Genomic DNA, 24,973 nt, shown 5'->3' on the forward strand with positions numbered 1-24,973 from the left:
CGGAGCCTGCACGCAGCCTGCCCACCGTATTCCTTCTATAAGACCACATCTGAGGGTTGTCGCTTGGCGCCAGGGTATGATCGGACGGCTGACGTTCGGAGCTAGGGTTAGGTGAAACCCCGCGGGATTTAGAGGGGTTTTGAGCTGGTCAACGGGGTTACGAAAGCTTTGACTGAGCATAACTAATTTAAAAAAAATTGAAAAAATATGAAACCTTCGCCGTTTGTTGTTTTATAAGACACACTAACGAGGAAAAATACTAAACTTGGTCTATGGTCATTTTCATGAAAAAACCCTAGCTGGCACGATCGAGGTCAAATGAGCACCATTAACTTAAAAAAATCAAAAAAAATATGAAACCTGCGCACAATGTTGTCTTATGTGACATGTTACCAACCGAAAATCATAAACTTGGTCTATGGTCATTTTCATGAGACAACCTTCACACATATGAGCTATCACCTACAAGATTTCATAGAGTTCAAGGAGATGAGGTAGGGTTACCTTCTGTTTTTGAAAAAATTAAAAAAATAAAAAAATCACCAAAGCTTTATTTCAAAGTGAATAAGAAGGATCTGAACTTAGTTTTACATTTTCATATTTTAAACGCCTTTTTAATAGTTTTTATATTAAAGCATATTTTTCAAAAGAAAGTGTAAAAATATGAACATTAATTCAAAAAATAGTGAGACTTCGAATCTACACTATATAGTTTGAATAGGTGTTAATACAAAACATTTGGCTCATTTAGAGTAGGTCTAAAAAAACTTGATTAGAAATGGGTTGTTTACCCTAGCCTGCGACCTCATTTGGAGCATATTTCTCAAATTCAAATTTTTGTTACCTCCTCTAAATCACCTCAGATTTTGCACACATGATCTCCTACACAAACATAGATAGTTTGCCAAGGTTTTGTTTTTTTGCATTTTCTTGAATTTACACAAACATCCATAGATAATTTGCTGGTGGGAAAAAGCATGCATTTGATTTGATTAATAAACATGAGACCAATAACATGTGTGATTAGTGAAGCAACACTGAAACAACATGTGTGATCAGTGAAGCAACACTGAAACAACATGTCTGATCAGTGAAGCAACAATGAAACAACATGTGTGATCACCATAGATTCGGTTCACACCATAATTCACAACATCTAAACAGAACTAACCATACACCCACAGGCAAATATAAGGACAGAAAAATATAGATAGAATACATTACTAGCATCACCATAGATTCAGTTCACACCATAAACAGCCACATTAAGTTTCCAAAAGTAACCGGACCCTAAGTACCCAAAAGATTAAGATTCAGTTCACACCATCACAGCATCACAGCATCACATCACTTCATGCCGGAGTCAGGGCCTTCGCGAGCGCAGCATGTTGCCCCCTGATCATGTAGTCCTCCCCGCGGATCGCTACATCCTCTGCATGAGACAGAAGGTGATCGAAGCGGCCATCCTTGGGCTTTGGCTTGGTGGTGCAGTAGGGGCAGTGCCACTTCTTGAGCTTGCGGTTGTAGAAGGAAGCAACTCCCTTGGCCTTGATCTTCTCCACCTCCTTGGCTGTGAAGGACGCGACCTTGCCATTGTACACATCATCTCCAGAATCATACTGCACACATGAATGAATTGCATTAATACATTATAGATTCATGTACATCATGTCAAAGGAACTAAATGAACAAGGGATAGGCTTACCTCATATTCAGAATCGTCACTAAACGTCCCCTCGTATGGGTCGTAGTCGGCCAGCTTCCTCTCCCCCCACCAACCATCATCCTCCTGAATATACAATTACATCCATCACTAGTATCCAATTGAAAATTCAGATATGCACAGATGACACATTGATCATAGGGCTAATATACTCCCAATATCAGAAATGTTTTAGAAGTGGGGGTTTTTATTTCTGTGCCCCTTAGCTCTGCATTCAAAAACCACATCCATCACTAGTATATCAATGTATTAGATTTGTACACACATTGATCAAAAACCCCAATATGACATTCAAATAACACATTGATCATTGGTCATGCACACACATTGAAGAACAGAGCTAATATAACTACATATTATGGACAAATTTATATACTAATGAATCAAATAACTTCTTAATCAATGGATTCCATTTGGGCATATGACATTCAAAACCCCAATCTGAGTAGCATTCAAAAACAAATCTAATAGGGACCCAATCTAAGGCAACGAATCTGAGTAGCATTAAAAAACCCCAATCTGTGAGCACTAAAAACAAATATAATAAGCATCATAGCATTAAAAAAACCCCAATCTGTTCACAACATCTAGCATTTTTGCAACGAATTTATCCAAATCTAAAAACCCCAATCATTGCAGCACCTAAAATCATAGTTCACAACATAGCATTTTGCAAAGAATTTATCCAACAAACCCTAGTCCAAAAACCCCCGTCCCCCCAACCCATACCCTACAGAAAACCCCGGCCCATCCGTCAAACCAACTACTCTAACCATCTGAACTACTGTATGAATCACAATCTAACCAATGCAACTAGGGAGTAATTAACTCTACAAGCTAAGCAAGTGCAAATACCTGCTCCTCAATGGCAGGCGGCGCAACGGGGGCATCTGGATGGACTGTGCCGCTCGGCGCCTTCACCTTCTGCATCGATGAGGCGAAGCCCGCCACATCCGCAACGGTTGCGAGTTTCTCCGCACCGCCGTGGACGCCGCCGACATCCGCGGTCACCACGCCTGGACCCTGCAGCTCCACCACATCTCTGGCCGCTGCACCGGCGTCGCCACGAGCGTCAGCCATCTGACAGGGGGAGACGATGAAGGTGAGGAAGAGGATGCGGTGGGGGAGAGCGAGACGGTGCTGTGGAGGCAGTGGAGGAGAGCGAGACGACGTCGGTGGGGGAGAGGAAGACGATGCGGCAGGGAGGGGATTTGGGGGAAAATGGTAGGGGCGATGGAGGTAGTTGCCCTCTTTATATGATGGGACGTTTCGGGCCTGTCCATGGACATGTGCTACCCCACGACCGCGGTCTCGCATGCGCCCACGTATACGCGGCCCCACTCTTCAGCTAACGGTCAAAGGCATTGACCCGATGCCAATGTCCGTTATAACCTGTATGAGGGTTTCGGGCAAGGGAGTGGGGAAAAGTGAGCAAAAGTTAACAGAGTGGGGATGAATGAATAGAGCTAAGGAACCATGGGCACAGAAATAAAAATCCCTTCATAAAAATCCATTTTTGAATTCTTCAAAATTAGTAATTTGGATCAAAGTGATTTTTATTTGAAATTATTCTTTCTGATTATTTTGGAAATAAATAAAATAATGAGAGAAGATAACAAAATAGAGGAAATAATGGAAATTTAATTTTAAATAAAAATATTGTGTTATTCGAATTTTATCTGAGATTTTATTTGAGTAAATTAGGAAAAAATTGCATTTTTAAAAATTGTATTTTTAGCCCAGAAAAATGCTCATGTTGTCCTAAATATTAGTAGAGGACCGTGAAAATTGTTTTGGGGATTTTAGGATTTTTATTTTTATTTTGGATTTTTTCATTTCAGCGAAATTTAAAAACAAAAAGAACTGTGCGCGACCCAACCGGGTCGGCCCAGCTGGGCCGGGCCTTGGCCCAGCAGGCCGCCACCGCCTTCCTCGCGCCGCGCCGCCGTGACGCCGTCGGACTCCGGAGGAGTCCGAGCATGCCCCGCCCCGCGCCGCCCGACCCCTCCTCCAAGTCGGACGGGGCCGCCGCCTCGCCCCCGGCCTTTATAAGGCGCCGCCCCGGCCCCTCTCTCCTCAGCCGCGGCACCCCGCCACCCGCCGCCGCAGCCGCACACGCCGCCACCGCCTGCGATGTGCCGCCGCCCCGCCACTCCCCGCCGCCGACGCCGCCAGCCACCGCCGCCGTCCGACGCCGTTGCCGCCGCTCGCCGGAGGAAGCCACCGCAGCCACCGGTTTTCTAACCCCGAGCCGCACGCGCCGCCGCCTGCGCCGCGCCGCTGCCCCGCCACTCCCCGTCGCCGACGCCGCCCGAAGCTGCCGCCGCTCGCCGGAGGAAGCCGCCGCCGCTTTTCTCACCCCGAGCCAGTATAAAACCGAACAGCCCGCTCCGGTTTTTTTCGGTTTATTCGTTTAGATTGTTTTTTTTTTAGGGTTCGCTAATTAGCGAACGTTCACCCGTTAGTTTCTTATAACGAACGATTTCGTTCGTTTAGTCCTGATAGCGAACGTTCGTTCCATAGATTTTTCTTTTTCTGTTTATTTTCGTTCAGGGACCTATCTGTAATTACTTTTATCACAGATTAGTCCTTGATCTTCAAACCTTTGCTACTTTTTGCTCGTTTATGCAAATCCAGTGAAACCAACGCCAAAATCTTCGTCTCGATCCCCTCTGTCCAGATAATCAACTTGAACATGGTTTTGACAATTTAAAATTTGGTTTCAAGCCGATTTGAATTTGAACTTTTTTATCGTAGTTTGAGTTTCGTAACTCCGATTCAATTGATTCTTTTTGCAAATCGAAGCTCTTCACTTGAACTTTCAGTTTATATCTTTTCTCAAACATCATGTAGTGCGAGAAATTCAATGGAGGAGATCGAGTCTTGTGGGGAAAAGTGCGCAAACCTCTGCAGAGTGTACAAACTAATCATGGTTAGCCGTGTCCCCGGTTATGGACATCTTGAGTATCATTATTGTTGATCTCATCACTCTATTTAATTAATTTTTTGGGTTATTAACTTTTAATTTGGGATTGAGTTGAGGTTACCTTCTTAATGTTTTCAACCAACTTTGTAGTTAAATAAAATATATTCCTTTATTGTAGGGAAAAACTAGCTTTATGCAAAAATGATAACCATAGAGCCTCCACCAGCCATATATGCATGTAGTGATAGCTGTTATTCTGTTCATTGCTCTGTAGTGTTATTTTGCCAGCATATTCCATGTGCTGGCCTACACAGGCTGCAACGTATCATGTTGCAGAATTTTCAGATGAAGAGTAAGGTGCGCTAGGTCGTTGTGTGCACTCAGTTTTGCCGTGGAGTTGGATGGACTCATTTATCTTCGAAGTTTCCGCAGTTATCTTATTTAGATGGCCTTCAGACATATTATTGTAATAAGTTCTCTTTTTTGAGACATTCGATGTAATAAGTGTGTGATTGAACTCTGCAATAAATTCTCGAGTACTGTGTGTGTCAGCAATATCGATCCAGGGATGACACTTAAGCACAGAGAATTGACCGTCTGAGGTCGGGTCGCTACACCCGGTCAAAGCGTACGTAGCGTTGTCTGTCAGGTCGCGAATGTGTACGTACGTACTGGTCGATCGGTCTCTCTGCAAGTATGAACCGTGGCCGAGTAAATAGCGGCACGTGTCGTTGTTGAGCACCCGACATATGGGCGTACAGCCACAGGGCAAAAAATACGGCCACGTACGTACATACGGGCGGGGTCTTGAGCGCGTACTCGTGCATATATACAGACGGCCAGGGCTTGTGTACATGGAGAGGCAACTGTCAGGACCCCGATTCTAAGTCACACCGATCTAGCATGTAACACATCATATCACTTTGCGGCCTCACGCACGGTATTCCCACAGGTGCCACCTTACCTGGCCCGGGACCGTTTGCGCCTTTTGGCTCACGTATATGATAGTGTCACTAGCATCCATATGACAGAGAACCCAGGCCGACATGACTAGTCGTGAACCTAAAGTGGCGCTAACTTACGGGGACAGGCATACATGAACCAGCATCGAACGTGTCGGTCATTAGCGTGTGAATCCGGGCTGTAGCAACTGGGCTAACAGGACTCTGGGAATCCGGGCTGTAGCAGGCTAGCAGGACTCCGGAAGTCACTATGTGACATTTCCCCGAAGGGACAGACACAGGAACGAAGTGGATCACATGCCGGCCAGTCTAAGTGTTCCGGAGCAGTAGTAACTGGGCTAGCAGGACTCCGGTAAACTAGGCTGTAGCAGACTACCATGGCTTAGTGGAAGCACAAGACTACATTTCCCCATAAGAGAAGCTACCAAGGACAAACAACTAGGTTGTCGGATCCCACACATACCAAGCATTTCAATCATACACACAATATGCCCGATATGTGTAAATACAAAATGGCATCACAACAAAACTCTACAACTCAAAGTATTTATTCACCAGGCTCCAAAGAGCCAGATATTACAAACATGGGTCTCATGACCCACCATATAGAGCATACAAGCATCAAGCGGAAGCATAAACATGTCTGATTACAGACAACTACAAATGAAAAAGGCTGAGAAGCCTGACTATCTACAAGACCCTCCCAAGGGTACAAGATCATAGCTGAGGTAACAAGCTAAACGTCGAAGTCCATGCGGAACTACTAGTGAGACTGAAGTCTCTCTGCAAAACATAAATTAAGCAAACGTGAGTACAAATGTACCCAGCAAGACTTACATCAGAACTAAGTACACATGCATCAGTATCAACAAAGGGGTGGTGGAGTTTAACTGCAGCAAGCCAGCTTTGACTCGGTGGCTATCCTGTACTACGACTGCAAGTAACTCTTTTGAGGTGGCGCACACGAGTCCACATATTCACGATATCAATACACCACTATGGATCCACTCCCGTCTCCCTACGAGAACACCATCCATAGCACTCACGCTTATCTTGCGCATTTTAGAGTATCCACTTCAAGTTATCTATGAACTATACAGGTAACCCAGAAGTCCTTTATCGCGGACACGGCTATTCGAATAGATGATGTTAACCCTGCAGGGGTGTACTTCTTCACACACGCTCTCGCCACTTACCACCATGTACACGTCGTGTATCTCGGCAACCTTCAAGCGGAAGTCTGGCGAGGGAGTCGGCCACGACCTGACTAACCACACAAGTCTCTAGTCCAGGTTTATCGCCTACTCGGGTTCCATCCGCAAGGAGATCCGGCCGGGGTGTCGCTCACGGCCCCGAACGATGTGTGCAGGGTTCCCAAGCCCACCTCGACGGATGGATCTACGCTTGGTACACCGTGCCACGGTGCCTAGTCTGTCCCAAGCCCACCTATACCGGGTGCCACTTGGTAGACTACTAACACTACCTACAAACACCAGAAATTAGTTGCAATTCCTGGACAGAGATCAGGTTGATTAATAAGTCGAGAGAGCTTGGAGCGCCCGGAGCCCAATGTGTGGTAGTAACTGTTCATGGATCACAAACACAGGACTCAGTTCCTGAGGACGGCGGCAATGAGACAACCCACCATGTACTCCTACATGGCCTCTCACCGCTACCTTTACCAAATCGTGTTCACACACTTAGCTCTCAATAGTAGGACATGTTCACCACATTCTAATTCATCCCCGATGAATCAGACCTGACTCAACTCTAAGTAATAGCAGGCATGACAAAAAAGCATGAATGAGTAGGCACATCAGGGCTCAAACAACTCCTACTCATGCTAGTGGGTTTCATCTATTTACTGTGGCAATGACAGGTCATACAGAGGAAAGGGGTTCAACTACAGCAGCACGTAACAGTTGAAACGTTGTTGTCCTAATGCAGTAAAAGAGAGCAGGAGCGAGAGAGTGGGATTGTACCGGAATGAACAAGGGGGTTTTGCTTGCCTGGCACTTCTGAAGATAGCATAGCTCTTCATCAGTGTCATCGAACTCATCGTCGGAACCACGTCTACTCAAAGGGGACAAATACCGGCAAACAAGGAAGAACACAATCAATGCAATGCAAAAATTATGATGCATGATGATGACATGGCAAAATGAGTGTGTTGGGCTAATGCAGCTAGAACCAGATGGGTTTGAGCCATTTTGAACCAAAGGTTCAATCCCAAACTCAACTTATGAATTTAAATAGTGCCTTATCATGTTTTGCACTAAACAGCAAGGTTAAGTTGCTTAAAAATGCATGAAACCAGTACAGATGGATAGATTGGATTTTTCTGATCATTTTTCATATATAACTTATTTCATTTGGAGTTACGGTTGAATTTCTATGATTTCTCAAAGTTTGCAACATTTTCTGAAATTTCCAAATCATTTTTGAATTAGAAATATTCCAGAAAATGCTTACTGCGTCAGCTCTAGGTCATGCTGACGTCAGCTTGTCAACAGGGTCAGTCCTGGTCAAACCTGACCCGTGGGCCCCACATGTCATTGGCTCAGTTAGCTAACAGGTTTTAAAATAAACCTAATGTAATGATTAACATGGTTGGGCCCACTGTCAGCGTGACCTGGTTAAACTAATCGCGGGGTTAGTGGCTAAACAAATCCGCCACGTCACCTAACTGGCGATTAGCCGCCGGTGCTAAGCAGGACGCGGCGGCGCTCCTCGTCCGGCCATCTCAATGCTAAGCAAGATGCAGCGCGTCGAGGCGCATCGGGTGGTTGCCGTTGGTGGTGCCGGGACGGGCTACAGCGACGACGGCAAAGGCGACAGCGGCGGCCGGAGCACGGCTATGCGCGGGCACGGGCTACGCTTGGCTAGCAAGCTCGCTAAGAGGCTGGGCGGGCTCCTGGAGCTGCGTTGAGCACAGTGGTGTGCTTGGCTTCGAGCAATAGTGTCTCTAGCCACGACGGCGACAAGGCACGGCGGCGGCGAGCTTCGGCCGCGGTGGCCAGGGGGGCTAGAGGATGGATTCGACGGCGGGGAGAGAGGGGTTGGGAGCAGGAGCTCACAGGGAGGCAGCGCAGTAGGTCAGTGGGCTCGGGACGTCCTTGACGGCGCGAATCGACGGCGAGGGGCTCGGGTGCCCGAGGTTGAAGATGACCGCGATGATGATGAAGCAGGGCCTCCTGGCATCTCGTAACTCGATTGGGAGGACGAGGAGGTTTCGGCAGTGCTTCTGGACTCAGCGGAAGGGTGCGGGGTGCGCGATGGCCGCGGTGGTGCTCGTCGGCGCGACGGCGGCGTTCTTGGGCGGCTGTGGGGAGAGAACCAGAGAGGGAGAGAGAACCAGGGAGTGAGGGGAAAGGTCGAGGGGGTCCAGGGGGTGCTTGTCGACGTCCAGGGCGTCCAGAGGGAGAAGCGGCAAGAAGGAGGTGGCGTGCGGTGGCCGTGCGCGCGTCGGGCACGCGCTGTGCATCCGACTGACAGGAGGAAGAAGACCTCCCTGCCCCTGGTGGGCTGGGCCGGCCAGATGGGCTGCCAGGTAAGTGCTTTCTCCCTCTCTCTTTTCTATTGTTTCAGTTTTCTATTTCTTCTGTAGCTTCAGGGCTTTATTAAAAATACCTAGACATTCTCAAAAATCATGACACTACTCATGGCTACTGTTTAGAGTATATCCAACAGTAAACATTTTAGTTTACGATTATTTGGACATTTAAAATATTTTATAGCATTTAAATGCCCAAATGCAAATAGAGTATGATTTAATCCAGTGACCCAATGATGTCCTAGAAAATTGTGCACCATTTTTGTCAGAGGTTCTAGACCAAGGCAAAGATGATGAACATTTTAGAAGGGCATTTCAGGTTCATTGAAAAGGATTTTAGTAAACCCTAGTTGGTTTAAGTGGTGCTGGGGGTTTCTGTCATCCCCATTTCAAGTTTCTGAGAAATTTAAACATGACGCATGGATGCTTGTGCAACTATTTGCAATCAAATTCTAGGGTTGTGACAGCAACAGACAGCAGCAACGGCGTCCTGTTCATTGGGCAGCGAACCAGCTGGGTCGAAACGGAGAAACAACGTCATGTTCATCGGGAAGTAACCGACTGGGTCAGAATGCGTCCTGTTCAATGGGAGCCAACCGGCTTGGATGGAACAGCCGAAACGGGGTCTGGCGTACCGTAGAATGGAGGAAACAGTTCTGTTCGACCGGCCACGGTCGAAACAGGATCCTGTTCATCGGGAGGGGTCTGGCATACCGCAAAATGAAGGAAACTGACTTGTGTTCGAGTGCCTACGGTCGAAACGGGGTCCTGTTGATCGGGAGGGGTGTGGCCTACCGCAAAACGAAGGAAACGGACTTGTGTTGGAGCGCCTACGGTCGAAACGGGGTCCTGTTCATCCACCGTCTACTGCCTCGCTCCAGCCTCCACGGATACTGTTCATCCACCGTCGACCTCCTCCGGCCTCCACGGACTACTGTCCATCCATGGCTACTGTTCGTCCAGCCTCCACCGGCTGCTGTTCATAGAGCCTCCACGGGGTCCTGTTCATCCACCCCCAACCGGCTGGGGTGCGGCGGCCTCCTCGGGGTCCTCTTCATCCAGCGGCAACGGCCTACTACCACGGGGTCCTGTTTATCCAACCCCCATCGGGAACTGTTCATCCACAGCCAACCAACCCGCTCGACTCACCACGTCTCGACTCGTTCTACGTACCGCGCGCACGGTAGCAACAATCACTGTTCATCGAGAGGCAACCCAACACCGGCTGGCTACGTCTCGCACGTGGGCTCGATCGGCTTCAGTAAGCAGCAGCAATGATCGATCGCTCGGGTTCAGTTAGCAGCAACAACGAAGGAATTGCTCGGGTTCAGTCAGCAGCGAATGAATTGCTCGGGTTCAGTTAACAGCCAAGGGATCGATTGCTCGGGTTCAGTAACGTGCGATCGCTCGGGTTCAGTTAGCCAACGCCTCGCACACACGCCCGTACACGAGACAAACGCGCAAACCACAATGCATCGCTTGGCCCCGACTGTAACACCCCGAATGCTATGCTACAGTAACCCTCCGTGATTAAGCTAATCATTTTTTCAAACAGTGCTTAATCACCTTTGTTCTATATCCCATTTGAAATTCCAGTCAATTCAAATTCAAGTGAAGTTTGAAGTTGATCAAAAGTTGCTGGCAAAATGTTCATCATTTGTCTAAAATCCATAACAATTATTTGTTAAGGAACACCACATCACTTTCCTGCAGAGATGAGCTTTAGCAATAATAACAGCACCAATTCAGCATTTTTAATGCTATCCTATTTTTGAAAAATACAAATGAATTCCTCTGGTCTCCAAAATATTTATGGCACTGTCTATAATCACCAGGGATTTAATGGGACACCTCCCCAATTTTTCCTAAGTGAAATAGTTGACCAAATAATTCCCTTTCTCTCTCTGTTAAAAATAAAAGCAAAAACAGAAAAAGGAAATGGAAAAGGAGGAAAAGAAAAGGGGCAAAGTGCTCTGTGCACTTAGGCCTGCCAACAAAGTGGCCGGCCCAGCCCGCTAACCGGGTCAACACCTACCTCCTGTTCACAGGAGCACGGTGGACACCTGTGCGTCGTCCACAGCTCGGATCGGCCACGGGTCGACCATCCGGCAGCTCCGCAGCGACCTCAAGTCCCCGACGACGCCCCCCATCGAACCCTAACCCTAGACGCCCCTCAGTCCCCCCCCCTCTCTCGTTCTCCTCCCCATAGAGCGCACCCGAGCTACGCTGCCATGAACGAGCTCGCCCACGTAGCCGCCGTGCCCTTCTCGCCGTCCACCCGTGCACAGGTGGACTGCCGTCGTCCTCCGCGTCATCTACGCGCCACTGTTCGCGCTCGGGGGCTCGGGATCGCCGTTGACGGCGTCTTCCCCATCTCTCGATCGCCGACCTCCGCCGCCTCCATTCACTGCACCGAGACCTCCCCGAGCACGTTGTTGTCCCCCTACAGCCTCGCCATGAGCTTCTCCCCCTCCTCCCCCTCTCCTTTCGCTCTCGCGCGCCTCCTAGCTAGCTCGCCCGCCGTCGCCCGAGCGCGTTGCCGCCGACGAGCTCGGCGCCGTGCCCATGGTCGCCTTCACATGCGACCGAGCGCCGCATCGTGCTCCTGGGGTTCCCAGGGGCCCAATGCGCGCGTCCGCTGCTCTCGCCAAGCCCCGTAGCCCGATCCCCGCCAACGCCCGTTTCGACTGTCCGCCCCGCTCGACGCCGTCGTCGTTGCAGCCCGCCCCAGACTGAGCTAAGGCCGCAGTTGGATGCGCCGCTCCTCCCGCGTCGGAACGAGCCCGGCCGAGCTTGAAACGGCCCCCTGTGGCGCTTTTCCGGTGAAGTCCCGAGCTGCGCCGCCGCGATCTGTGTCGCGGGAGCTTCACTGCCGGCCACGCCGACGTGGCTGGCCTAGCCCCACCTCCGGGCCACTGCTAGTGGGCCCCGCGGGCCCGGTTGACTGGGTTGACCCAGTCAACATGCTGACTGGACAACCCAGTATCATTGACATACGGACCCCACAATTTTTAAGTTAATTAAAACATTTTTTAACTAAAATTAATTAGTTAATCTAATTAGTCATTGACATGTGGGGCCCAACCACTAATTAACTCTGTTTAGCTAAATTACACTGCTGTTAGCCCCACTGTCTATGACAGGTGGGACCCAGCTGCCAGGTTTGACCTGAACAGCCGTGGTTGACCTGTTGACCTCAGCTGACATCATGCTGACATCATATTCCATTTCTGTTATTTTGAATAATTCCAGCAAATACTTTAATCTTTAGAAAATCATATAAATTAATCCGTAGCTCGGATGAAAAAGTTTTATACATGAAAGTTGCTCAGAACGACGAGACGAATCCGAATACGCAGCCCGTTCGTCCGCCACACATCCCTAACCTATCGAACTCGCAACTTTCCCCCTTCGGTTCATCTGTCCGAAAACGCGAAACACCGGGAATACTTTCCCGGATGTTTCCCCCCTTCGCCAGTATCACCTACTACCGCGATTGGGCACGCCTAGCATCACGCTTTGTCATGTCATGCATCATCATGCATTTGTTTGCATTGTATTTATTGTTTCTTCCCCCTCTTCTCTCCGGTAGACTACGAGACCGACGCCGCTGCTGGTGCCCCGACCGACTACGCTGTTGACGACTCCTCCTTCTTGCCAGAGCAATCAGGCAAGCCCCCCCTTGATCACCAGATATCGCCTATTCTTCTCTATACTGCTTTCATTAGAGTAGTGTAGCATGTTACTGCTTTCCGTTAATCCTATCCTGATGCATAGCCTGTCCTTGCTACTACTATTGTTACCTTTACCTGCAATTCTACATGCTTAGTATAGGATGCTAGTTTTCCATCTTTGGCCCTACATTCTTGTCCGTCTGCTGTGCTATACTATCGGGCCGTGATCACTTGGGAGGTGATCATGGGTATATACTTATATACTTTATACATGATACATGTGGTGACTAAAGTTGGGTCGGCTCGAGGAGTACCCGCGAGTGATTCACGGATTGGGGGCTGAAAGGACCTTTGTCCCGACGGCCCTCTGGGTGGATCTTTGTGGCGGAGCGATAGGGCAGGTTGAGACTACCTAGGTGAGAGGTGGGCCTGGCCCTGGTCGGCGTCCGCGGTTACTTCAAAATAACACGCTTAACGAGTTCTTGGTTTTTGATCTGAGTCTGGCCATTTGGTCTATACGCACTAACCAACTATGTGGGAAAGATATGGGCACTCGACGTTGTGGTATCAGCCAAAGCCTTCGTGACGTCAGCGACTGAGCGGCGCGCGCCAGATTGGACCGCGTAACGTGACTTCCTTTGTAATGGAGGTTGCTAGGTCTGCTTCCGGCCGCCCACGCAACGTGCAGGTGTGCAATGGGCGATGGGCCCAGACCCCTGCGCGCTTAGGATTAGACCGGTGTGCTGACCTCTCTGTTGTGCCTAGGTAGGGCTGCGACGTGTTGATCTTCCGCGGTCGGGCATGACCCAGAAAAGTGTGTCCGGCCAAATGGGATCGAGCGTGTTGGGTTATGTTGTGCACCCCTGCAGGGAAGTTTATCTATTTGAATAGCCGTGTCCCTCGGTAAAAGGACGACCCGGAGTTGTACCTTGACCTTATGATAGCTATAACCGGATACTTAATAAAACACACCCTTCCAAGTGCCAGATATAACCCGGTGATCGCTCTCTAATAGGGCAACGAGGAGGGGACCGCCGGGTAGGTTTATGCTATGCGATGCTACTTGGTGAACTTACCATCTACTCTCTTCTACATGCTGCAAGATGGAGGTGGCCTGAAGCGTAGTCTTCGACAGGATTAGCTATTCCCCTCTTATTCTGGCATTCTGCAGTTCAGTCCACCGATATGGCCCTTTACACATATACCCATGCATATGTAGTGTAGCTCCTTGCTTGCGAGTACTTTGGATGAGTACTCACGGTTGCTGTTCTCCCTCTTTTCCCCCTTTCCCTTCTACCTAGTTGTCGCAATCCAGATGTCGCAGCCCAGGAGCCAGACGCCACCGTCGACGACGACTCCTACTACACCGGAGGTGCCTACTACTACGTGCAGCCCGCTGACGACGACCAGGAGTAGTTAGGAGGATCCCAGGCAGGAGGCCTGCGCCTCTTTCGATCTGTATCCTAGTTTGTGCTAGCCTTATTAAGGAAAACTTGTTTAACTTATGTCTGTACTCAGATATTGTTGCTTCCGCTGACTCGTCTATGATCGAGCACTTGTATTCGAGCCCTCGAGGCCCCTGGCTTGTATTATGATGCTTGTATGGCTTATTTATGTTTTAGAGTTGTGTTGTGATATCTTCCTGTGAGTGCCTGATCTTGATCGTACACGTTTGCGTACATGATTAGTGTACGATTGGTTCGGGGGCGTCACAAGTTGGTATCAGAGCCGACTGCCTGTAGGAATCCCCCTTCCACACTCCTTGGCCGAAGTCGAGTCTAGACATTGCAAAAAAATTTACTAACATGGCTGTGTGTCTTACGGGCCCACGTCGCCATTGGGTGGTACTAGGATCTTTTACTCCTCGACCTTTACTCTGGGACTCTGAACTCTCTCCTATTCGGGTTAAATGAATTTTGCTAAATCTAACATTAGGATATCATTATCACTTTCACCCGGAGAGCCCCTTATTACTGATGATCGTCTGCTGCACGTGAAGACCCTGAAGACACTCTCCGTTGTTAACCCGAGAACTTGTGTTCATCGCTTTTGCAATTCCCTTCCATCGATAAACTCCTATGGATAACCACGTATACTCGCCATTCATACAATGTTTCCCAGTTGATCTTGTTATTACAAGATACCCCGAAATTCTCTCTGTTGTTCCGAGAATCCTTTGAGCTTACTGCCTTGCTGTTCTTTGTCACCTAAATACCCCTACGGATAATTCTCGCACTTGCCGAGTATCCGCTCATCCCCAGTTGATTCAAGTATTTCACAAAAGTGTTCAAAATACCATTCGATCTTCCGAAAATCCTCAGGAGCCTTTTTGCTATTGAAATTCTTGCTTACTTGCATTATGATTAATCTTAAGTCTCGTAATCTTATTGGCATCTCTTGTCATTATCATTTTGAGTCCGTTGATTCAATTTGTTGCGAATGCTCGCAATCCTCAATCAGATCCTAGAATTCATCCTTCCGGCTCAGACGTCATTTGAAACGTGAGCTGGTTCTCGCCAATCAAATTGTCGTCGATTGTGCCCCTATGTCTATTGAACTTATCCATCCTTGATCAGAGCGTCTGTTTCTGATCCTTCGCTTTGTAAATCATAATTCCTTTGCAATTGAGCTCTAAGTTACTTAGTTGTTTCTATAATCCAAGGTCTTTGCATTGATTCTTCCTCTGGTTGTGTGCCGATACTCACATCAGATCCTTTATGGACCATCAGAACCTTGTTGGATTTTATCCGACAATGTCCTTCATATTCAATCACTTTGGAAGTTCTTTCCCTGATACATAATGCCTTTGGTAAATCCTATTCCTTGATTTGGCCAACCATGCTCTGCTTTCGAGCTGGTGATATTTACTATTGAAGCTTGTGGTATATGTTTCCACGATGCCCCGATGGGTTGAACCTATGCCTTCCATAATATGTGTGAACTCAAAAGTTTTCATGAGTCATACTCTTCTGGTATTTTTGCCAGATAAAATTTTCAACACTGCAACTTCATCAAACGCGAGAAGTGAATGAAAGGTTATGCATTGAAGAAGTGGGAGTCGACCTTGAACTTTGCGTTCATGCCCATGGACATGATGTAGATCTTATCATGGAAGCTTCTCACAAAATAGTTACCCCCTTGTTATAAGTGCTTGTATCTGTGGTTTGATCATTTACAAATGTGGTTCTGACCATATTGTTCCCCTTTGAATCAATTTCTCAGACAAGTTAAAACCACTTATCCTCTACAGATCAATGCACCAGTCCAACCTTTACTTTGATCTTTCGTCGAGTATTACACCCTGGTATCTCGAGATTATCACGGAACTGCATAACTTCTTATGAGTCCTCCATCAAGTACTATATTCTCACTGATTCCAATTTTTCACGGGCTCTGAGTCATTAAACACTCAAGAAACACCGATAACTGAATCGAGTCCGCATCGCGATTAAACAACTGTTAGTAGTCTTCTTTGCTTACGAGTTTAATACTCCATCATGTCATTCCTAGCCTGATCGCTACATCATTATCGTGCTAAATTTAACTATGCTACCTGGTTCTTCTTCTCGGAGCACAAAATTCGACGATGAGCTAATCTTATGACAATCTTTCTCGTCATATCATTTCTCCTTGAACAGCAAACTTGATTTCAAGTTTGTGTCGTACCCATGGTTCCAATAACCCTTTGCTTCATCATTCCTTTGACTTGATGTCATCGCCGACCGATTACATCTTCATGAAACCTCTTGACAAATGTGTCGTGATCATAATCAACATTCTGAGCATTTCCAGGATATATATCGAATTCATTATGGGAGATATCATCCTTGCCCCCACGATGATTGTGTTAACATCGACAACATTCTTGCATTTCCGCAACACAAAAAGGGTTCACGGTTTGTGTTGTACCTTGAGTTCCTTGCTATCCAGCATTTGTTCTTTACCTTGGAGTATTACCATCTTTTATGTCAAGAATGTTGTGAGAATTTCACCACCTCTTAAGAATTCTTGATAAAGTGATGCTTCTCGACATCACCATTCTTCTTGGTCCCCGTGTTGTTTCTAACCGGAAAACCGACAATTGAACTATGATGTGCGACTTCAAAACTTCTAGCAACCCTATTGCTTTGAAGTTAATGGTCGATATTTCATTCTTAGACCATTGGTTATCGAATCACCATTCTAACATTGATCATTCTACCTAAGCCCATATTTCGGGTGCACCTTTCAACCAATGTTTAATTGTGTATGTTTTCCTCGAGCATACCTCATTATATCATTTGATCTAACAAATGTTATCTCCTTGTTCACATAAGTGTGGAAATCCCTCTTTTTGGAAATCTCGAGGAATTGTCGCTGAGTCCATCAGCCACCCCCTCATCCTCTCCTTGGTTTAATGATGAACTCTTGTTTCGGAACTCGCTTCGATCGTTCATTTCCCGAGAATCTTACAATGTCTTCTCGACAATTTGTGTTGCACCTCTCTTCTCAGGCATCCCGAGTCTGCGGTATCCCGACGCCAATCAGATCTGGATCTTGGTCAGATATGATGGTTGGGACATATTTCGAAGAGTTATAACATTGGTCTTCACATGACCCGGTAAGGTGATGTCATGCTCGGTACACCTGGGCGGAGGACCTATCGTTATAGTTTCCTTTTCTGCAAGGTTATCCATTCTTTCATGAGGAAATTGTAAGACTTATTCTAAAATGGATCCTTTGTTTATCCAAGTCCGACCTTTGCTTGAAGACCATATCAATGCTATCTCGAAGCATGTCTGTGGTACTCCGATCTTCAATAAAAACATTTGAAGCACAATGCTAAATTTTCGTTATCAATTATTCAAACACCGTTGTTTGGGTAATGTCATGAACTTCCTCTTCCCTAACCTAAATGGTTCTCTTCTAACCATTGTCCTTGGGAAGGATATACCCCTGAAATATGTGTTTAAACACATTTTCCTTTCCATTGTTCTGTTTAATCTGATAATCATATTTTCCTTTCCATTGGTTGGTTTAACGTTTCTGGTGATCATTATGATCTAAGCAGTATTAATTCCCTGCTTGTGCAAACACCACGGTGTGCAACTTTGTTAGTAAGACCCTATTACTATTGTTGGTGACATTCCGGTAACCACCGATGGACGAGAACTTTGCCTATTGGTCCGCCTCGTTTCAACGAGCAGGAAAATGGTTCTCTTCGTCCCACACCCTTGGTACCAAACTTTGTTGCCAACATAATTGACAGGCTATTCTCTGACCTGCCTTGCTATCATGGTCGTGCAAGATGTTAGCACCTTTCTACTTTTAACTCACATGGTGGGCCCATAACCCACAGTTCCACAGGATCGAAACCTGACTCTCCTGTACATCCCTGTCTTCCAAAATTGATCCTCACGCTTGGCTTCGTATGTAAATCACGAGCCACCTTATTGTGATCTGTTCTGCTACCAGATGCAAAACTTATTCTCGATGCTCTGAACCCCTTTCACACTCTGTTTCAGACATCGAACGATAGTCCATCCGCTTGAAACTTCCTATTGTACCTTCATATTTTGCTCTCGATGTTTTCTTAAGTTTCTACTCGAGATATACTTCTGCCACATTCCCTGAATTGTTCACCAGATAATTAACCCTATAAGGGTCAGTTCTCCCGAAGTTACTCTTTACTTCCGCACTTAAATCTCGGGACGAGATTTCTTGTAGTGGAGGAGATTTGTAACACCCCCAATGCCATGCTACAGTAACCCTCCGTGATTAAGCTAATCATTTTTTTTCCAACAGTGCTTAATCACCTTTGTTCTATATCCCATTTGAAATTCCAGTCAATTCAAATTCAAGTGAAGTTTGAAGTTGATCAAAAGTTGCTGGCAAAATGTTCATCATTTGTCTAAAACCCATAACAATTATTTGTTAAGGAACACCACATCACTTTCCTGCAGAGATGAGCTTTAGCAATAATAACAGCACCAATTCAGCATTTTTAATGCTATCCTATTTTTGAAAAATACAAATGAATTCCTCTGGTCTCCCAAATATTTATGGCACTATCTATAATCACCAGGGATTTAATGGGACACCTCCCCAATTTTTCCTAAGTGAAATAGTTGACCAAATAATTCCCTTTCTCTCTCTGTTAAAAATAAAAGCAAAAACAGAAAAAGGAAATGGAAAAGGAGGAAAAGAAAAGGGGCAAAGTGCTCTGTGCACTTAGGCCTGCCAACAAAGTGGCCGGCCCAGCCCGCTAACCGGGTCATCACCTACCTCCTGTTCACAGGAGCACGGTGGACGCCTGTGTGTCGTCCACAGCTCGGATCGGCCACGGGTCGACCATCCGGCAGCTCCGCGGTGACCTCAAGTCCCCGACGACGCCCCCGATCGAACCCTCACCCTAGACGCCCCTCAGTTTCCCCCCCCCCCTCTCTCTCGTTCTCCTCCCAATAGAGCGCACCCGAGCTGCGCCGCCATGAACGAGCTCGCCCACGCAACCGCAGTGCCCTCCTCGCCGTCCACCTGTGCACAGGTGGACCGCCGTCGTCCTCCGCGTCATCTACACGCCACTATTCGCGCTCGGGGGCTCGAGATCGCCGTCGACGCCGTCTTCCCCATCTCTCGATCGCCGACCTCCGCCGCCTCGATTCACTGCACCGAGACCTCCCCGAGCACGCTGTCGTCCCCCTACAGCCTCGCCGTGAGCTTCTCCCCCTCCTCCCCCTCTCCTTTCGCTCTCGCGCGCCTCCTAGCTAGCTCGCCCGCCGTCGCCCGAGCGCGTTGCCGCCGACGAGCTCGGTGCCGTGGCCATGGTCGCCTTCACATGCGGCCGAGCGCCGCATCGTGCTCCTGGGGTTCCCAGGGGCCCAACGCGCGCGTCCGCTGCTCTCGCCAAGCCCCGTAGCCCGATCCCCGCCAACGCCCGTTTCGGCCGTCCGCCCCGCTCGACGCCGTCGTCGTTGCAGCCCGCCCCCGCCTGAGCTAAGGCCGCAGTTGGATGCGCCGCTCCTCCCGTGTTCGAACGAGCCCGGCCGAGCTCGAAACGGCCCCCTGTGGCGCTTTTCTGGCGAAGTCCCGAGCTGCGCCGCCGCGATCTGCGTCACCGGAGCTTCACTGCCGGCCACGCCGACGTGGCTGGCCTGGCCCCACCTCCGGGCCACTGCCAGTGGGCCCCGTGGGCCCAGTTGACTAGGTTGACCCAGTCAACATGCTGACTGGACAACCCAGTGTCATTGACATGCGGGCCCCACAATTTTTAAGTTAATTAAAACGTTTTTTAACTAAAATTAATTAGTTAATCTAATTAGTCATTGACATGTGGGGCCCAACCACTAATTAACTCTGTTTAGCTAAATTACACTGCTGTTAGCCCCACTGTCTATGACAGGTGGGACCTAGCTGCCAGGTTTGACCTGAACAGCCGCGGTTGACCCTTTGACCTCAACTGACATCATGCTGCGTCATATTCCATTTCTGTTATTTTGAATAATTTTAGAAAATACTTTAATCTTTAGAAAATCATATAAATTAATCCGTACCTCGGATGAAAATGTTTTATACATGAAAGTTGCTCAGAACGACGAGACGAATCCGAATACGCAGCCCGTTCGTCCGCCACACATCCCTAACCTATCGAACTCGCAACTTTCCTCCTCCGGTTCATCTGTCCGAAAACGCGAAACACCGGGAATACTTTCTCGGATGTTTCCCCCATTCGCCGGTATCACCTACTACCGCAATTGGGCACGCCTAGCATCACGCTTTGTCATGTCATGCATCGTCATGCATTTGTTTGCATTGTATTTATTGTTTCTTCCCCCTCTTCTCTCCAGTAGACTACGAGACCGACGCCGCTGCTGGTGCCCCGACCGACTACGCTGTTGACGACCCCTCCTTCTTGCCAGAGCAATCAGGCAAGCCCCCCTTGATCACCAGATATCGCCTATTCTTCTCTATACTGCTTGCATTAGAGTAGTGTAGCATGTTACTGCTTTCCGTTAATCCTATCCTGATGCATAGCCTGTCCTTGCTACTACTGTTCTTACCTTTACCTGCAATCCTACATGCTTAGTATAGGATGCTAGTTTTCCATCTGTGGCCCTACATTCTTGTCCGTCTGTTGTGCTATACTATCGGGCCGTGATCACTTGGGAGGTGATCACGGGTATATACTTATATACTTTATACATGATACATGTGGTGACTAAAGTCGGGTCGGCTCGAGGAGTACCCGCGAGTGATTCACGGATTGGGGGCTGAAAGGACCTTTGTCCCGATGGCCCTTTGGGTGGATCTTTGTGGCGGAGCGACATGGCAGGTTGAGACTACCTAGGTGAGAGGTGGGCCTGGCCCTGGTCGGCGTCCGCGGTTACTTCAAAATAACACGCTTAACGAGTTCTTGGTATTTGATCTGAGTCTGGCCATTTGGTCTATACGCACTAACCAACTACGTGGCAAAGATATGGGCACTCGACGTCGTGGTACCAGCCGAAGCCTTCGTGACGTCAGCAACTGAGCGGCGTGCGCCAGATTGGACCGCGTAACGTGACTTCCTTTGTAATGGAGGTTGCTAGGTCTGCTTCCGGCCGCCCACGCAACGTGCAGGTGTGCAATGGGCGATGGGCCCAGACCCCTGCGCGCTTAGGATTAGACCGGCGTGCTGACCTCTTTGTTGTGCCTAGGTAGGGTTGCGACGTGTTGATCTTCCGCGGTCGGGCATGACCCAGAAATGTGTGTCCGGCCAAATGGGATCGAGCGTGTTGGGTTATGTGGTGCACCCCTGCAAGGAAGTTTATCTATTCGAATAGCCGTGTCCCTCGGTAAAAGGACGACCAAGAGTTGTACCTTGACCTTATGACAACTAGAACCGGATACTTAATAAAACACACCCTTCCAAGTGCCAGATATAACCCGGTGATCGCTCTCTAACAGGGCGACGAGGAGGGGACCGCCGGGTAGGTTTATGCTATGCGATGCTACTTGGTGAACTTACCATCTACTCTCTTCTACATGCTGCAAGATGGAGGTGGCCTGAAGCGTAGTCTTCGACGGGATTAGTTATCCCCCTCTTATTCTGGCATTCTGCAGTTCAGTCCACCGATATGGCCCTTTACACATATACCCATGCATATGTAGTGTAGCTCCTTGCTTGCGAGTACTTTGGATGAGTACTCACGGTTGCTTTTCTCCCTCTTTTCTCCCTTTCCCTTCTACCTGGTTGTCGCAATCCAGATGTCGGAGCCCAGGAGCCAGACGCCACCGTCGACGACGACTCCTACTACACCGGAGGTGCCTACTACTACGTGCAGCCCGCTGACGACGACCAGGAGTAGTTAGGAGGATCCCAGGCAGGAGGCCTGCGCCTCTTTCGATCTGTATCCCAGTTTGTGCTAGCCTTCTTAAGGCAAACATGTTTAACTTATGTCTGTACTCAGATATTGTTGCTTCCGCTGACTCGTCTATGATCGAGCACTTGTATTCGAGCCCTCGAGGCCCCTGGCTAGTATTATGATGCTTGTATGACTTATTTATGTTTTAGAGTTGTGTTGTGATATCTTCATGTGAGTCCCTGATCTTGATCGTACATGTTTGCGTGCATGATTAGTGTACGATTGATTCAGGGGCGTCACACCGACCACCCACAGTAACTGGGAACTCTGTGATATTTTCCTCGCCCTCGCTTCTACCACGATTTTTTCCGTCATGGACTGCCCAAAGAATGTCATGCAGCTGCGTCTCCGGCCCACCTAGGACGAAAAGCCCATTTTCTGTCATGATTTTTAGTCATAGAATTAGGAGCCCACCACACCTATGATGATACCGGGTTTTGTCACAATTATCGTCATAGAAGTGTCATAAACATGACAGAAAAAATTCGGTCGGCCCAAAATGTCACGGATGTGTCTTTTTTTGTAGTGCTCGCACCGGCCAACATGGGATGGCCAGAAGAGCTCCTGAGACGCGGCTCTATTGAGCCCTGGGATGTTGACGCAGGGGCGCAGCTCGTTGCCCTCGCTAGGGAAGAGAGCTGCGCTGGGTGGGGTGAGGCGGCGCTCGCCCCGCATGGCTCTCGCTTCCTGAAGCTCCTCGATTGCCTTGGTGATGAACTCCTGAGCTGTTGGGGAACGTAGTAATTTCAAAAAAAATCCTACGCACACGCAAGATCATGGTGATGCATAGCAACGAGAGGGGAGAGTGTTGTCCACGTACCCTCGTAGACCGATAGCGGAAGCGTTATCACAACGCGGTTGATGTAGTCGTACGTCTTCACGATCCGACCAATCAAGTACCGAACGTACGGCACCTCCGAGTTCTACACACGTTCAGCTCGATGACGTCCCTCGAACTCCGATCCAGCCGAGTGTTGAGGGAGAGTTTCGTCAGCACGACGGCGTGGTGACGATGATGATGTTCCACCGACGCAGGGCTTCGCCTAAGCTCCGCAACGGTATTATCGAGGTGTAATATGGTGGAGGGGGGCACCGCACACGGCTAAGAGATCTCAAGGATCAATTGTTGTGTCTCTGGGGTGCCCCCTGCCCCCGTATATAAAGGAGCAAGGGGGAGGCAGCCGGCCAAGGGGAGAGGCGCGCCATAGGGGGGAGTCCTACTCCCACCGGGAGTAGGACTCCTCCTTTCCTTGTGGGAGTAGGAGAAGGGAAGGGGGAAGGAGAAAGAAGGAAGGGTGCGCCCCCTTCCCTAGTCCAATTCGGACCGGACCATGGGGAGGGGTGCGGCCACCTTTTGAGGCCTTTCTCTCCTTTCCCGTATGGCCCATTAAGGCCCAATACGAATTCCCGTAACTCTCCGGTACTCCGAAAAATACCAGAATCACTCGGAACCTTTCCCAAGTCCGAATATAGTCGTCCAATATATCGATTTTTACGTCTCGACCATTTCGAGACTCCTCGTCATATCCCCGATCTCATCCGGGACTCCGAACTCCTTCGGTACATCAAAACTCAATAAAACTGTCATCGTAACGTTAAGCGTGCGGACCCTACGGGTTCGAGAACTATGTAGACATGACCGAGACACGTCTCTGGTCAATAACCAATAGCGGGACCTGGATGCCCATATTGGCTCCCACATATTCTACGAAGATCTTTATCGGTCAGACCGCATAACAACATACGTTGTTCCCTTTGTCACCGGTATGTTACTTGCCCGAGATTTGATCGTCGGTATCTCGATACCTAGTTCAATCTCGTTACCGGCAAGTCTCTTTACTCGTTCCGTAACACATCATCCCGCAACTAACTCATTAGTCACAATGCTTGCAAGGCTTATAGTGATGTGCATTACCGAGTGGGCCCAGAGATACCTCTCCAACAATTGGAGTGACAAATCCTAATCTCGAAATACGCCAACCCAACAAGTACCTTTGGAGACACCTGTAGAGCACCTTTATAATCACCCATTTACGTTGTGACGTTTGGTAGCACACAAAATGTTCCTCCGGTAAACGGGAGTTGCATAATCTCATAGTCATAGGAACATGTATAAGTCATGAAGAAAGCAATAGCAACATACTAAACGATCGAGTGCTAAGCTAACGGAATGGGTCAAGTCAATCACGTCATTCTCCTAATGAGGTGATCTCGTTAATCAAATGACAACTTATGTCTATGGCTAGGAAACATAACCATCTTTGATTAACGAGCTAGTCAAGTAGAGGCATACTAGTGACACTCTGTTTGTCTATGTATTCACACATGTATTATGTTTCCGGTTAATACAATTCTAGCATGAATAATAAACATTTATCATGATATAAGGAAATATATAATACTTTATTATTGCCTCTAGGGCATATTTCCTTCAGTCTCCCACTTGCACTAGAGTCAATAATCTAGTTCACATCGCCATGTGATTTAACATTAATAATTCACATCACCATGTGATTAACACCCATAGTTCACATCTCTATGTGACCAACACTCAAAGGGTTTACTAGAGTCAATAATCTAGTTCACATCGCTATGTGATTAATACCCAAAGAGTACTAAGGTGTGATCATGTTTTGATTGTGAGATAATTTTAGTCCACGGGTCTGTCACATTCAGATCCGTAAGTATTTTGCAAATTTCTATGTCTACAATGCTCTGCACGGAGCTACTCTTAGCTAATTGCTCCCACTTTCAA

The 24,973-nt window shown here is 48.1% G+C and overlaps 1 protein-coding gene across 1 annotated transcript in view; it reads right to left on the reverse strand.

Annotated features, from left to right (window-relative positions):
• Positions 1-7,593: 7,593 nt before the first annotated feature.
• Positions 7,594-24,973, reverse strand: part of LOC109780700 (uncharacterized aarF domain-containing protein kinase At5g05200, chloroplastic) — a 40,060-nt gene continuing 22,680 nt past the window's right edge. The window contains exon 12 of the transcript XR_012188343.1: positions 7,594-7,684. The gene's annotated coding sequence lies outside the window, so the exon portion shown is untranslated. The remainder of the gene's footprint in view (positions 7,685-24,973) is intronic.

This window comes from Aegilops tauschii, chromosome 7 (genome assembly GCF_002575655.3).
Source record: "Aegilops tauschii subsp. strangulata cultivar AL8/78 chromosome 7, Aet v6.0, whole genome shotgun sequence".
Lineage (NCBI taxonomy): Eukaryota > Viridiplantae > Streptophyta > Magnoliopsida > Poales > Poaceae > Aegilops > Aegilops tauschii.